An 11546-nucleotide genomic window follows, 5' to 3' on the forward strand; every position below is an offset into this window, starting at 1 on the left:
GGAGAGCGCCGCGGGCCCTGCCGCCTTTGTGTGGGACCTCTGGGTCTCGGCGCCGCCCCGGGCCCGCGAGCGCGCGTCCCGGAGGAGCGTTAGGCCTCGGCGGCGCCGCGAGATCGCGCCGGACCGGGCCGGGCCACCGGGGTCCACCCTGCAGGAGGGTGCGCCGGGGCCGGGCTGGAGTCCCGCAGAGGCTCCGGGGTTTCCAAGGAAATGCCGGTGTCTGGCTGTCAGCGTAGACGGGGCACAAAGGCTCGGCCGCAGGATGCTTGCGTTGCGTAGTTTGGCTATGCGAGCTTCCACGGTGTAGACAGACTAGGCAGCGCTTTTAACACTGGCATCGTGATGAGAACGAGTATTTTAAAGTGAGGTGTGGACGATTCTTTTCAGAACTTGGGCAAAAGAAGCCGCGGTGAAGTGTACGCAGCACAAGCATCTGCCGCTAACTGGTCCAGTCCGTCGAAACCCTCTATTCTGCGCAGCCCAGAGGCGTGTAGTGATGTTTGCAGAAGGGCGGGCGCGGTGCGAGCCGTGCTGCCTAGGAAGTCCCCCCCCCCCCCCCATAGCAGATAATAAACCGTCCCTGTGAGCCGGCTTGCGGGGTGGGGCTTCTGGCAGGATGGTTGGGGGATAGCACAAGGTGATTTTCTTTGCTTCCCGAATCTGAGGCTTTCTAGTTGAAAATTTAAATATGATTTATCCACATTAGTTGGTTACTTTGGAAGTCAAAATGACGTATTTTGTGTGAGTCTCAGGGATCATGTTTCAAGGAAAGAAAAAGAAAAAAACTGGGCCAAGCTGATTTTATAGTGAGAAGATGGTCGTATTTGCATTTTCCATTTGTTTTTTAACTAGTGTGCAGTTGGGCATGTGAAGACACGCTGATGGCTGAGGGTGTCTGTGCTTGAGTATTTTAAGTTTCTCATTTTTGCTTTCTTAAACAGTAAATCCAGTGAATATAACCTGTAGAGAACAAGATTTGGGGCTTTAGAATAATTGTCTGCCCAGTAAGTTTGAAGATTACTGTCGGAGTGGGCGAAGTAGGCTTTACGTTTGGGAATTTTTCTTACATTTTGTGCCAATCTTCACGTTGATCTTAGGCTCAGTCCAAATTTCTTGCCAAGGTTCCCAGGTTCTGTCGTTTGGTCCCTGGTACCTCACTAGCATGCACAGGTCTCCAGCCCTTGCTTGAGCGGCTCCTCCGTTGTACTGCCCTGTTCCTGCCCTCCTGTAGGGCAGCCTACTGACTGAGCAGGTTCAGGTGTCTGAGGAAGGCTGTCGAGGCTGGAATTGTGGTCCCCTGTCCGTGCCCGCCACTGTTCTGTAGTACCTTTGTTTTCGTGTGAGTCAGTGATTTCCCTTTTTAGAAAACTATTCTATTTTTATTTTATATTTGTGTTTTTGCCTGCATGTATGTAGATGCACCTTTGTCATGCAATGCCCATGGAGGCCAGAAGAGGGTGTCAGATCCCTTGGAACCGGAGTTACAGTTGTTAGCCACTGTGTGGGTGCGGGGAACTGAACCCCGGTCCTCTACAGAAGCAGCCAGTGCTCTTAACCACTGAGCCATCTATCTCTCCAGCCCCCCCCCTTTTGAAAGAATTTTATTTGTCCTGAGTAGTCTGTAAGACCCATGAGGACAGGTATGCCTGTTGGCATTGCTGTGCACCCAAGTTCCTGCCCTTAGACTGTGTTGAACAAATATTTGACAGATGAGATCATATTTGAAGCCTTTTCTTGATAAACCAGACAAAAAAACTGTCCTAAATTTTGGCCCATCAGTTCCATAGTGCTTACCTGTATAATTGACTAAATCATACAAAATTGGAAATATTTACATTGTTGGCAATACTGTCTATAGATTGCTTATTTGACACCTCAGTTTAGCATATTACCTAGAACATGGCTTTCAGACTTTTAAAATTACAGCTCCCAGTACCTTGTCTGACATGGTCAGTACTAGTACATATTGTGTGCCCTGCTCTCTCTGATGATACCTGTTTCATTACATTAAAATGCTGTTTGTACAGCCGACACAGCTTTGTCAAGTCTGAGCACTGGGGAAGTTGAGGTGGGAGGGTTGTGAGTTTGAGGCCACCCTGGTGCCCGGTATAGTGAGATCCTGTCCCAAAGAGAAGAGGGGAAAATGCTGGTTGTGAGCTAAACTAATTTCATAATCCATTAAATGTCCCCAAATTGTGAATTTAAAAATCACTGACCTCATATAAGTGACTGTTTACTGAAAAATGAATCTTCAGTATCTAGACTATGGCTCCTAGACTATGGCCAGAAACTAATGGAATCTCCCAGTGGCCAAAAGAGATGCCACAAAAGTGCAGGGACGGGGTGGACAGTTGGGCCTACGGGAAAGCAGCAAGCCCTTACTGGAGATCAGGGCTGTTCACTGAGTACTTGCTCCTGCAGCCGTGTAAGTTGGAGCCAGTCTTGTAGCAAGGAGGACAGATGGCAGCTCTGCATCTTGGGAATGGAAACCGTACAGCTGCAAGAACTTGACACTGGGGGACCTTGGTATAGGGAGGATAACTTTCAGACCCTGTGCTTGCCTGCATTGTAAGAATGAGTAAAAGTCAGCACCTAAACTTGAGCAAACATTCCTCCACTTTGGTTTATATGTCACTACTTAACAGTTTATGAAGCAGCCTACTTAAGTTGTCTGACAACAGTGAAAAACCATCAACTTGCCTTGAGCCATGGAAACTCATGAAAAACTTGCAAAACCTTTCTGTTCTCAATGTGCTTTCATCCCCAGCCTCCTTCTCAGGCTTGTAGGTGGGATGCTGTTTGCTCTGCCTGCCGTCCTTTGCCTCAGTTTGACATAAAATGATCTACCCTCTTTCCTTTAAGTGCTTTGGACAAACTGCCTAGATTGCTACTTCAGCCCTGAGAGAGCTCCAGGAGATTCAAACAAAGGCAGCCTCTTAAGTTCATTCTTCAAGAGGCTAGTAGACAGGCCACAGTACGTAGTCAAACTTTTAGAAGTATATTATTTACATATATGAGTGTATTGCTTGCAAGTATGTAAGCATACCCGTGTTGTACCGTGCCTGCAGAGGTTGGAAGAAGGCATTGAATCCCTTGTAGCTAGAGTTAGGATGGTTGTTAGCTGCCATGTGGGTGCTGGGAATTGAACCCGGGTCCTCTGCAAGAGCAAACAGTGCTCTTATGCTAAGCATCTCTCCAGCCCCAGTCAAAAGTTTTTGGGAATATAACAAGGACTAGTCTTAGGAAGCTGTTGGAGCATTGACTGCATCCCCTGGGCTGGGAAATGGCAAGCATGCCTAGGTGTGTGTGTATGTTTAGTTTTTGAGAGCTTAATGGTTCATTGGACACACAGGTTCTATTCCACCGTCTTTTCCAGTTAAAATAATTTTTTAGTGAATATAGTTTTTTTTAATGTGTGTGTGGATATGTGTTCATATGGGTGTGTGCACGTGTGTGGAGGCCAGAGGTCTCATGTTTTGAGGCAGGATCTCTCGCCAAGCCTAGAGCTTATCCGTTGGATTCAGCTAGTCTGGCTGGCCATTGAGCTCCAGGAATCTCCTGTCTGTGTCCTCCTCTGTCCTCCAGCACTGGGGTTACAGACTCACAAGCTACTGGCCCAGGTTTCCTGTGGGTGCTTGAGATCTGAACTCAGGTACTTAATGCTTGTATGGCAAGGACTTTACCAGCTGAGTCATCTCTCCAGCCTCTGAAGAGAGGTGAGATGTCAGGTGAGATGTATGCACGCACCCTTAAAGTGCTTGCTGGTTTTCCAGTGAGCACCTTGGTTATTTCTGCTTTTTCACTGTGGTGGATGATAGTGAATAAACATCTGTGGACACATCTTGGTGCACTGTGCAAATCTTTCCCACGGGTAGACACCTCTAGAGTTGGAATCACTGTGCTACGTGCATTTAGGGTTTGGTAGCCCTTCTCCAGTTGTCCCCAGAAAAGTTGGTACCACTTTATCTTTCCATCAGCAAAGTACTCCATTTCCCACACCCTTTCTAAGGGTCTTTAATTTTTGCTAAGGTGAGAAAATAGCCTTAATTTTGTAATTTATATTTTCTTGTTCCTAGTGCTAAGATGAATCTTTACTTGCAGTGTGATTGCCTGTACATGCGGTTCCTTTTTTTTTTTTTTTCTTTTTTTTCTTTTGGTAATTGTTTGGGATTATTGACCCTTTGGTCTTCCTTTGTGACCTGGTTTTAAACTTTTTCCTGTGTGACAGTTTTACCTTGTGAAATCTATCAGTTTTTATTGTTATCTTTTCATCACATAGAGGCTTTTCCATGGCAATCCTGTGCTTTTAACATTTTATGCCCCTTGATACTCAGGTACTAATCAACAAGGTGTTCTCTTTTGGGTATAATAATGTGAATTTGGTTTTGTTAGCTCTAATGTGATTTGTTGGGTTTTCTACCTTTATAATGTGTCAGATTTCCAGTCGTAGCTTTAAAAATCCTGGCTGGCCTGTGTGCGTGTGTGTGCGCGCGTGTGCGCACTTGTGTTTATAAGTCATGCATGCTCTTATGAAGTTTTTGGTTAGCCTGTGCATTTAAAAACAGTGAGCTTCAGAATCATGTCCAGGATTCTGCATAGACTTCTACTGGAGTTGTTACTGGGATTGTGCTAAGTCTGGTAACATGGTTGGCAAGGTTGGTTTTGTTTGCTGGGTTGACAAGTCTGTTACCGCAGACTGTCCTTGAACTTGCAGTCCTCCCACCTTGGCCTTCCCAGTGCGGTGATTACAGGATGCTCTGCCATGCTGGGCTGAGGTCCACACTTCTGCAGTATGGGTTCTTTATCCAGCAGCAGGAGTGTCCCACTGTCAACAGTTTTGTTTTTTGTTTTTTGGTCATTTGTCATTCACATGTTTACTCAGCCTGCCCTGGACCCTCATCTCTGCCTTTATGAGAAGGAACTTACATTGCTAAAGCTTACTTGATATAGTTTCCACTTTTCTAATAGGAAATACTGTCACTGTAGGTGGTGTAGTTCTTTTTTAAAATCTGTTAATTCTTAGTATCTTAGTGTTGTACTGTTACAGCCGACCCCCACACACTTGGTTATTGAATTCCACACAACGGTCTGTTTTAGAAATTTGATGCTTAGATTTTCTAGTTAGTCATATCCGCAGTCTCTCCATCTGCCATATTTCATTTCTTTCTTTCTTTTGCACTTACACTGATGTATGTTAAGTATACTATTTATTGGCGAGCACGTCAGTAACAAGAATAGCACAGTGTGTGGTGATAGTCCTGCTCTTTGCTTCTGGGTTTGAAGTGCAGTGCCTGGTTTTGAGTATTTTGCTGTTGAGTGTGGAATTTGCTGTAGGCTTCTCATAGTTACTGTTTGAGTTGAGTTTTTAAGTCAGATACTTTGAGCCTGTTGAGGAATCATGCCCTGTCTTGTCTTTAATCTAATGTAGTGATATGCTGATAGGTTTTCAGTGTTGTGTAAGCCATGCATTCTTGGGTTCAAAACCTTCATATATAAATTTTTTGTCTGTTCCATCCACAACTTTCTTGATTTATATGCTCTGTTAAAAGGAACATTAAGGGCCGGAGAGATGGCGCAGTAGTTAAGAGCACTGGCTGCTCTTGCAGAAGACCTGGGTTCGAATCTCAGCACCCACATGGCAGCTAATAACCATCTGTAACTCCAGTTCCAAGGGATCTAACACCCTCTTCTGACCTCTCCAGGCACTGCATTGACATGGGTACACTTACATACATGCAGGCAATATATACATAAAATAAGAATGAAAGTTTATAAAAAAAAGGAACATTGAAAGAAAATGAACTGTTGGGTTTCATCACTATCCGAGATGTTTACAATCTTCCTTGGCTTTGTGCACATGGGCTGTGCTAGCTTTACGTTCCTGAAGGTGTTAAGAAGTGTTCTGGGAGCATGACCATTTCTTAAATGTTGGAAGCACGCTTGTCTCTAAAGCCATGTGCGTCTGATCCCTCTTTACTCTCAGTTTCTTCCATCGTTATTGATCTTTTTGTGTGTGTGTGTGTGAAATTGAAATGTCAGTTTTAATAGTAATTTATATTTTTGTAGTAAAATCATTTTTTATATTTTATTTTAAAAAATTAGCCGGGAGTGGTGGTGCACGCCTTTAATCCCAGCACTCGGGAGTCAGAGGCAGGCGGATCTCTGTGAGTTCAAGGCCATCCTGGTCTGCAGTGTGAGTTTCAGGCCAGCTGGGGCTACAGGGAGACCCTGTCTCAAAAAGATGAAAAAAAAATTGTATTTATGGGTTGGAGAGGTGATTCAGCAGTTAAGAGCACTGGCTGCTCTTCTAGAGGACCCAGGTTCAGCTCCCAGCCCCTCTGTTGGGTGGGTCCCGACCACCTGTAACTCCAGCTCCAGGGGGACCTGACACCACTGGCTTCTTTGGGTACCTGCACTCATATCCCCACGTAGACACAGAGACACATAATTAAAAATAATAAAAATCTTAAATCATCACAAAATTGTATTATTTTAATTTTATGCGTATGTGTGTATTGCCTGCGTGTGTGTGTGTGTGTGTGTGTGTGTGCAATGCCTTGTAGCGGTCAGAAGAGAGCATCGGATCCCATGAAACTGGAGTTACAGATGATTGCTAGCTGCCATGTGGGTGCTGGGAAATCGAACCTGTATCCTCTGGAAGAGCTGTAAGTGTTTTTAACCACTGAGCCATCTTTCCAGCCCCATTTTTAAAAATATATATTTTCAAATTAATAGTTGCCAGTATACTTTTAGTAGTGTGCTAATTATACATAGTAATGGGTTTCATTATGACCTTTCATATGACTGTGTAGTGTCCTAACCTTCATCCCCCTTCTCCCCTCCCGCTCCTCTGATGACCTTCCTCTTCCTAGCTCGTCCCTTTCCACTGTTTGTTTTGTTTTGGTGACCCAGTGAGTTTCCTGAGGGTTGTTACATGAGCGTGACTGAGGGTTATTTACAGAATAGGCAGTTTAACAGTGGGCACACCAGTCAAGAAAATCCCCCACCATTAATTACCAATGTCTCTTCAGAGAACCATGAGTCCTTGTGAGCACTTCCCCCTAGCAGCCATCAGCTACTTCTGAGGGGCTGGTGAGCGCCTGCCCTTCCTTGATAGGTGGCAGTCCACTCTTGTGCAGGTTTTGTGGTGGTCATCACAGCTGTTGTCATTACAGCCTCTGCAAGCTGGCGGGTGCTGTGGCCATGTCCCGTCTGGAAGACAGCATCCCCCAGCACCCACACCCCCTCCAGCCCTTACCTTTTTTTTTTTTTTTTTTTGCCTTCTTTTCCAAGATATTCCTGAGTCTTGGAAGGGGTGATACCGATGTCTCATTTAGGGCTGACATGGAACAGTCACTGTCAGCACATTGACCAATTATGAGTCCCTGGAGTAACCACTGTCTACCAAAAAAGAAGCTTCTCTGACCAAGACCGAGAGCACAAATCTAAGGACATAGACATAAATATTTGGAAGATGGTTTGATGGGCACATCATGTCCACGTAGCCAAATAATGGACATAGACATAAATATTTGGAAGATGGTTTGATGGGCACATCATGTCCATGTAGCCAAATAATGGGAGCTTTCCCCGCTATGGCCTGTCACCTCCCCAGCCATGGGCTGTTGTAGGTTTACAGTTCCAGACAGTTTCCTTCTGTGGAGCAGGCCTTAAATCCAGAAAGAAAGCTGGTGGTTACCCCAGTGCAGCCCTGCCATGGCTGCATCAAAGGACATGTCGTGCCTGTTTTGTTGGTAGACTAGCACACAGCTGAGTAAGCGGTTGATGACTTCCATCCCAGCAGACTGCATAGCACTGTGGCACTCTGAAAACTAGCCACCAGGGAGGAAGCTTCTACCTCAGTTCAGCTGGATGTTCTGCAACCAGAACACCTGCTGTCTTCAGCAGTAGGCTCTCTAGTTCTGGAGAGCAACGAGTGGAGGCAGTGTGCTTAGTGCTCCCCCTTTCCAAGAGTGAGTGCTTTGAAGGGAAAGTGTTGGGGACTCAGTGCGAGTCTGAACAAATTCACCCCTCACACTTGGTCAGTGACTTCCGTGGGTCTAGGATTAGAGATTGGAGTCGTTTTCCTTGTCTGTGGTGGTCTGCTCTGGAAGACACTGGCTTTCCGATTTCCTTACTGGCTGTGTGGTCGGGTGTCTGGAAGGTTTTGGAATTCTTCCCACTCTGACATTTCTTTTCTCGCACTTGGACAGGAATGCGCCACACGCAAGACTGATACTGAGACAAGTAGGAAGGTGGACAAAGGTGTGCAAACTTGCTGTAAAAGGCAATTCTCTGAGCTGTCGAGGGTCCACTCTGTGTTGCAGCTCTGCTCTGTCCTTGTAACTGGACAACATGTGATTGAATTGGTGTGCTCCAGTCAGTGTTTGCCTAGGGGAATGAGGTGTGGCTAAATTGGGGCAAATATGTGGTATCCCCTACTTTTCCCACGGGCCAGAGTTTGCTGACCCTTAGAGTATAGTCACTAGGATCTGACCCCAAGTTACTAGTCTATAACATTTCAAATCCAAGTTTTTGAAGAAGGGGGTTGGTGGGGACAGTGAAGGAGTTGTGCCTTGTAGGCGTCAGTGACTGCGTGCCAGACTGCTAGACATCCCTAGGTGCCTCCAGTTTTTCTGGGATTGCCTTTGCTTAGATGTTTAGTGTTGAAGCAAGGAGGTGATTGACTACCCTTGCTCTGAGCACCAGGCCCTTCAGGCACTTGCTCTTCTTCCTTTAAAATGCTGTACTAGGGGCTGGAGAGATGGCTTAGCGGTTAAGAACTCTGGTTGTTCTTGCAGAAGACCCGGGTTCGAATCCTAGCACCCACATGGCAGCTAACAACTATCCGTAAGTGCAGTTTCAGGGGATCTGACAGCCTCTTCTGACCTCCTCCGGCATTACATGACATGGGTGCACTTACCTACATGCAGAAAATACATGCAATCACATAAAGTAAAATAAAAATTTTAAATGCTGTATTATTGGGATTGGAGAGATGACATACTGGTTAAGAATACTGGCTATTCTTCCAGGGGACCTGGGTTCAAGTCCTAGCAGGCACATGGTAGCCAACTGCCTGTAACTCCAGTTCTAGGGGCTCCGACGCCCTCTTCTGGCCTCTGCAGGGCATTGCATGCACATGCTGCAATTACATACATGTAGGCAAAAAACTCATACACATAAAATAAAAATGTTTTTTTCCGTAGTTCTGTGACTGATTATCAGCCAGACTTTAAAAGGAATGTCTTATGTAACCTGAAGAGTGTGGGAAATGACTGGAGAGAACATAAGAGTCAAGGCAGCTTCCAGGATCCCTGTCTGCTTCCTAGTCAGTATTCCACTGAGCATGATGCCTTCAGGTGTCTGTGTTATAGCATGTGTCAGAATTCACTGTCTTTGTGTGTGTGTGCGTGCGCGCATGCGCGCATTCACTAGAGTGGGAGCTAGAGGTGGATGTTGAATGCCTTCCTCCTCCTCCACCTTTTTGGAGCTTCTTGATTGGCTAACCTGGAACCAGCAAGCCCCAGGGTCCTTCCCTTGCCTCTGTACAGGGTTGCAGACGTGTGCTGCTGTGCCTGGCTTTTTACATGCATACCAGGGATTGGAAATCAGGTCCTCTTGCTTGAGAGGCAAACACTTCATCCCAAGCCATCTCTCCAGCCCCAGAATTTCCTTCTAGAAAAGGCTGAATAATAGTCCTTTGTATGTGTCAAGCACATTAAAAACCCAGCTACACACTTGTTCCCGCTTGTTTGCTGTGAGTCATACTGCTGTGAGCACTGTGCAGGTCTTCAAGTCCATCCGTTCATTTCTTTTGGGTGTATAGGCACAAGTGGATTGCCCCACCAGACATTGGACTTGGAACCTACTCTAATCTAGAATGACGTCACCTAAACTAATTATATTTGCAAATACCCTGTTTCTAAATCAGGGTGCATTCTGAGGTTCTAGTGGGCAGACCCATTTTGTTGGTAAATGTTGGGCTTTGTTCCTGGTTCCTGTGCACAGAGCCCCTAAAACTCTGTGAATTTATTTTCTCTTTCATGCTGATTAAGTGGCAGGAAAGGGAACCTGGGCAGCTGCAGGGTAGAGCTGGTTGTTCGAAAACCAGCCATGTATGTTCAGTGTCAGAGCTTCCACCTTGCACCCCTAAGCCCCGGGAGTTCAGTCAGTCCTGTTCTGACAGTGCAGCGGTGTGCACACCTGCACCAGGAGGATGGCACACCCTGGCCTTTCACCAGCTGCCTTTGGAATAGTGAAACACTTGCAGATTGTACTGAGTTAGCTGTTCTGCAACATCAACTTTTTCTTTAGTTCTGACACTCCAGAGTTAGGGCAGGCCCTACAGATTCAGGCTGAGCCCCAGTATCTCTCCCACTGCTGATGGCAACTGCGAGTGGCCAGTCTTCCCGGTCTGATGCTGGGTAAGCTCAGCTTCTACAGTTAGTGGAACAGGCTCAGAAGCCGGAAATTGCGTGCAGTATTCTGAAGAGCTCTCTTAGTCTGGCTGTTGATTTGCTTAATCAACCCTTAGAGAACAGAGGCTTTGACTTTTGAGGCTGTCCAGCTTGTTGGGTTTTCCATTGATGGTGACTTGGATGTTTTGATAGAATGGTCTTTTTGAGACAGGGTCTTCCTGCTTCCTGTAGCCCCAGCTGTCCTGGAACTTGCTGTGTAGACCAGGCTGGCCTCGAACTCAGAGATCTGCCTGCTGCTGCCTCCTGAGTGCTGGGACTACAGCTGTGTGCCACCATACCCAGCTCATTTTTCTTTTTCTTGTTGAAATAGACGCATTTAAGGAGATCTCTGTCAGGTCAGTCACTGATTGGCTAGGGAAATACAGGACAGAGACTGCAATGACCTCATTCAAGGAGTATTTTGTAGAAGTGCTTTGGAAACGTCACTTAATGGACAACAGACCTCTTAAATAACAGCAGTGTTCCACTTCTAGGGAGAGTTACTCTATTGCAGTGTCCAAAATAAACAGTTTTAAGTAAAAAATAACAGTGTGTACAAAGAACCCTAGAAAGTAGAATCTATTCACAGCAGGAAAAGAACAAACCACCCCCCAGGAGGCCCAGAGTTGGACTTGAAGACGAAGACTTTGAAGTAGCTGTCGTAAAGACACGGAAATGGCTTTAAGAATCTGTGGGCCAGAAAAGAATAAACTAAAACAGACAAGACACACCAGAAGGCTTCTGGAGAACAATGTATGAAGACATGGGAGACTTTAATGAAGAGAAAAACTTATAGAGGATCCAAGGAGATTCTGGAGGTGACAGTGTAACCCCTGAAATAGGGAGCGATTGAGTGGGAGATTGGAACACACAGAGCAGACATGGAGGTCTGCTGACAGTATTCTGAACAGCGCCTGTAGGATCTCTGGGACACCCAGAGTGGCAGTGGATGTGAAGGGTGAAACTCCTGATTCCATAAGAGCTAGGAATCTACATATCTAACCACCACCCAGTGGGAAACTTGAACAGGGCAAGCTGATTCCAGGTAGGCTAGAAGTCTGTGTGTACTGCCCCCCCCCCCCCCGG

The sequence above is a fragment of the Nannospalax galili genome, unplaced genomic scaffold (genome assembly GCF_000622305.1).
Source record: "Nannospalax galili isolate Female #2095 unplaced genomic scaffold, S.galili_v1.0 scaffold302, whole genome shotgun sequence".
Lineage (NCBI taxonomy): Eukaryota > Metazoa > Chordata > Mammalia > Rodentia > Spalacidae > Nannospalax > Nannospalax galili.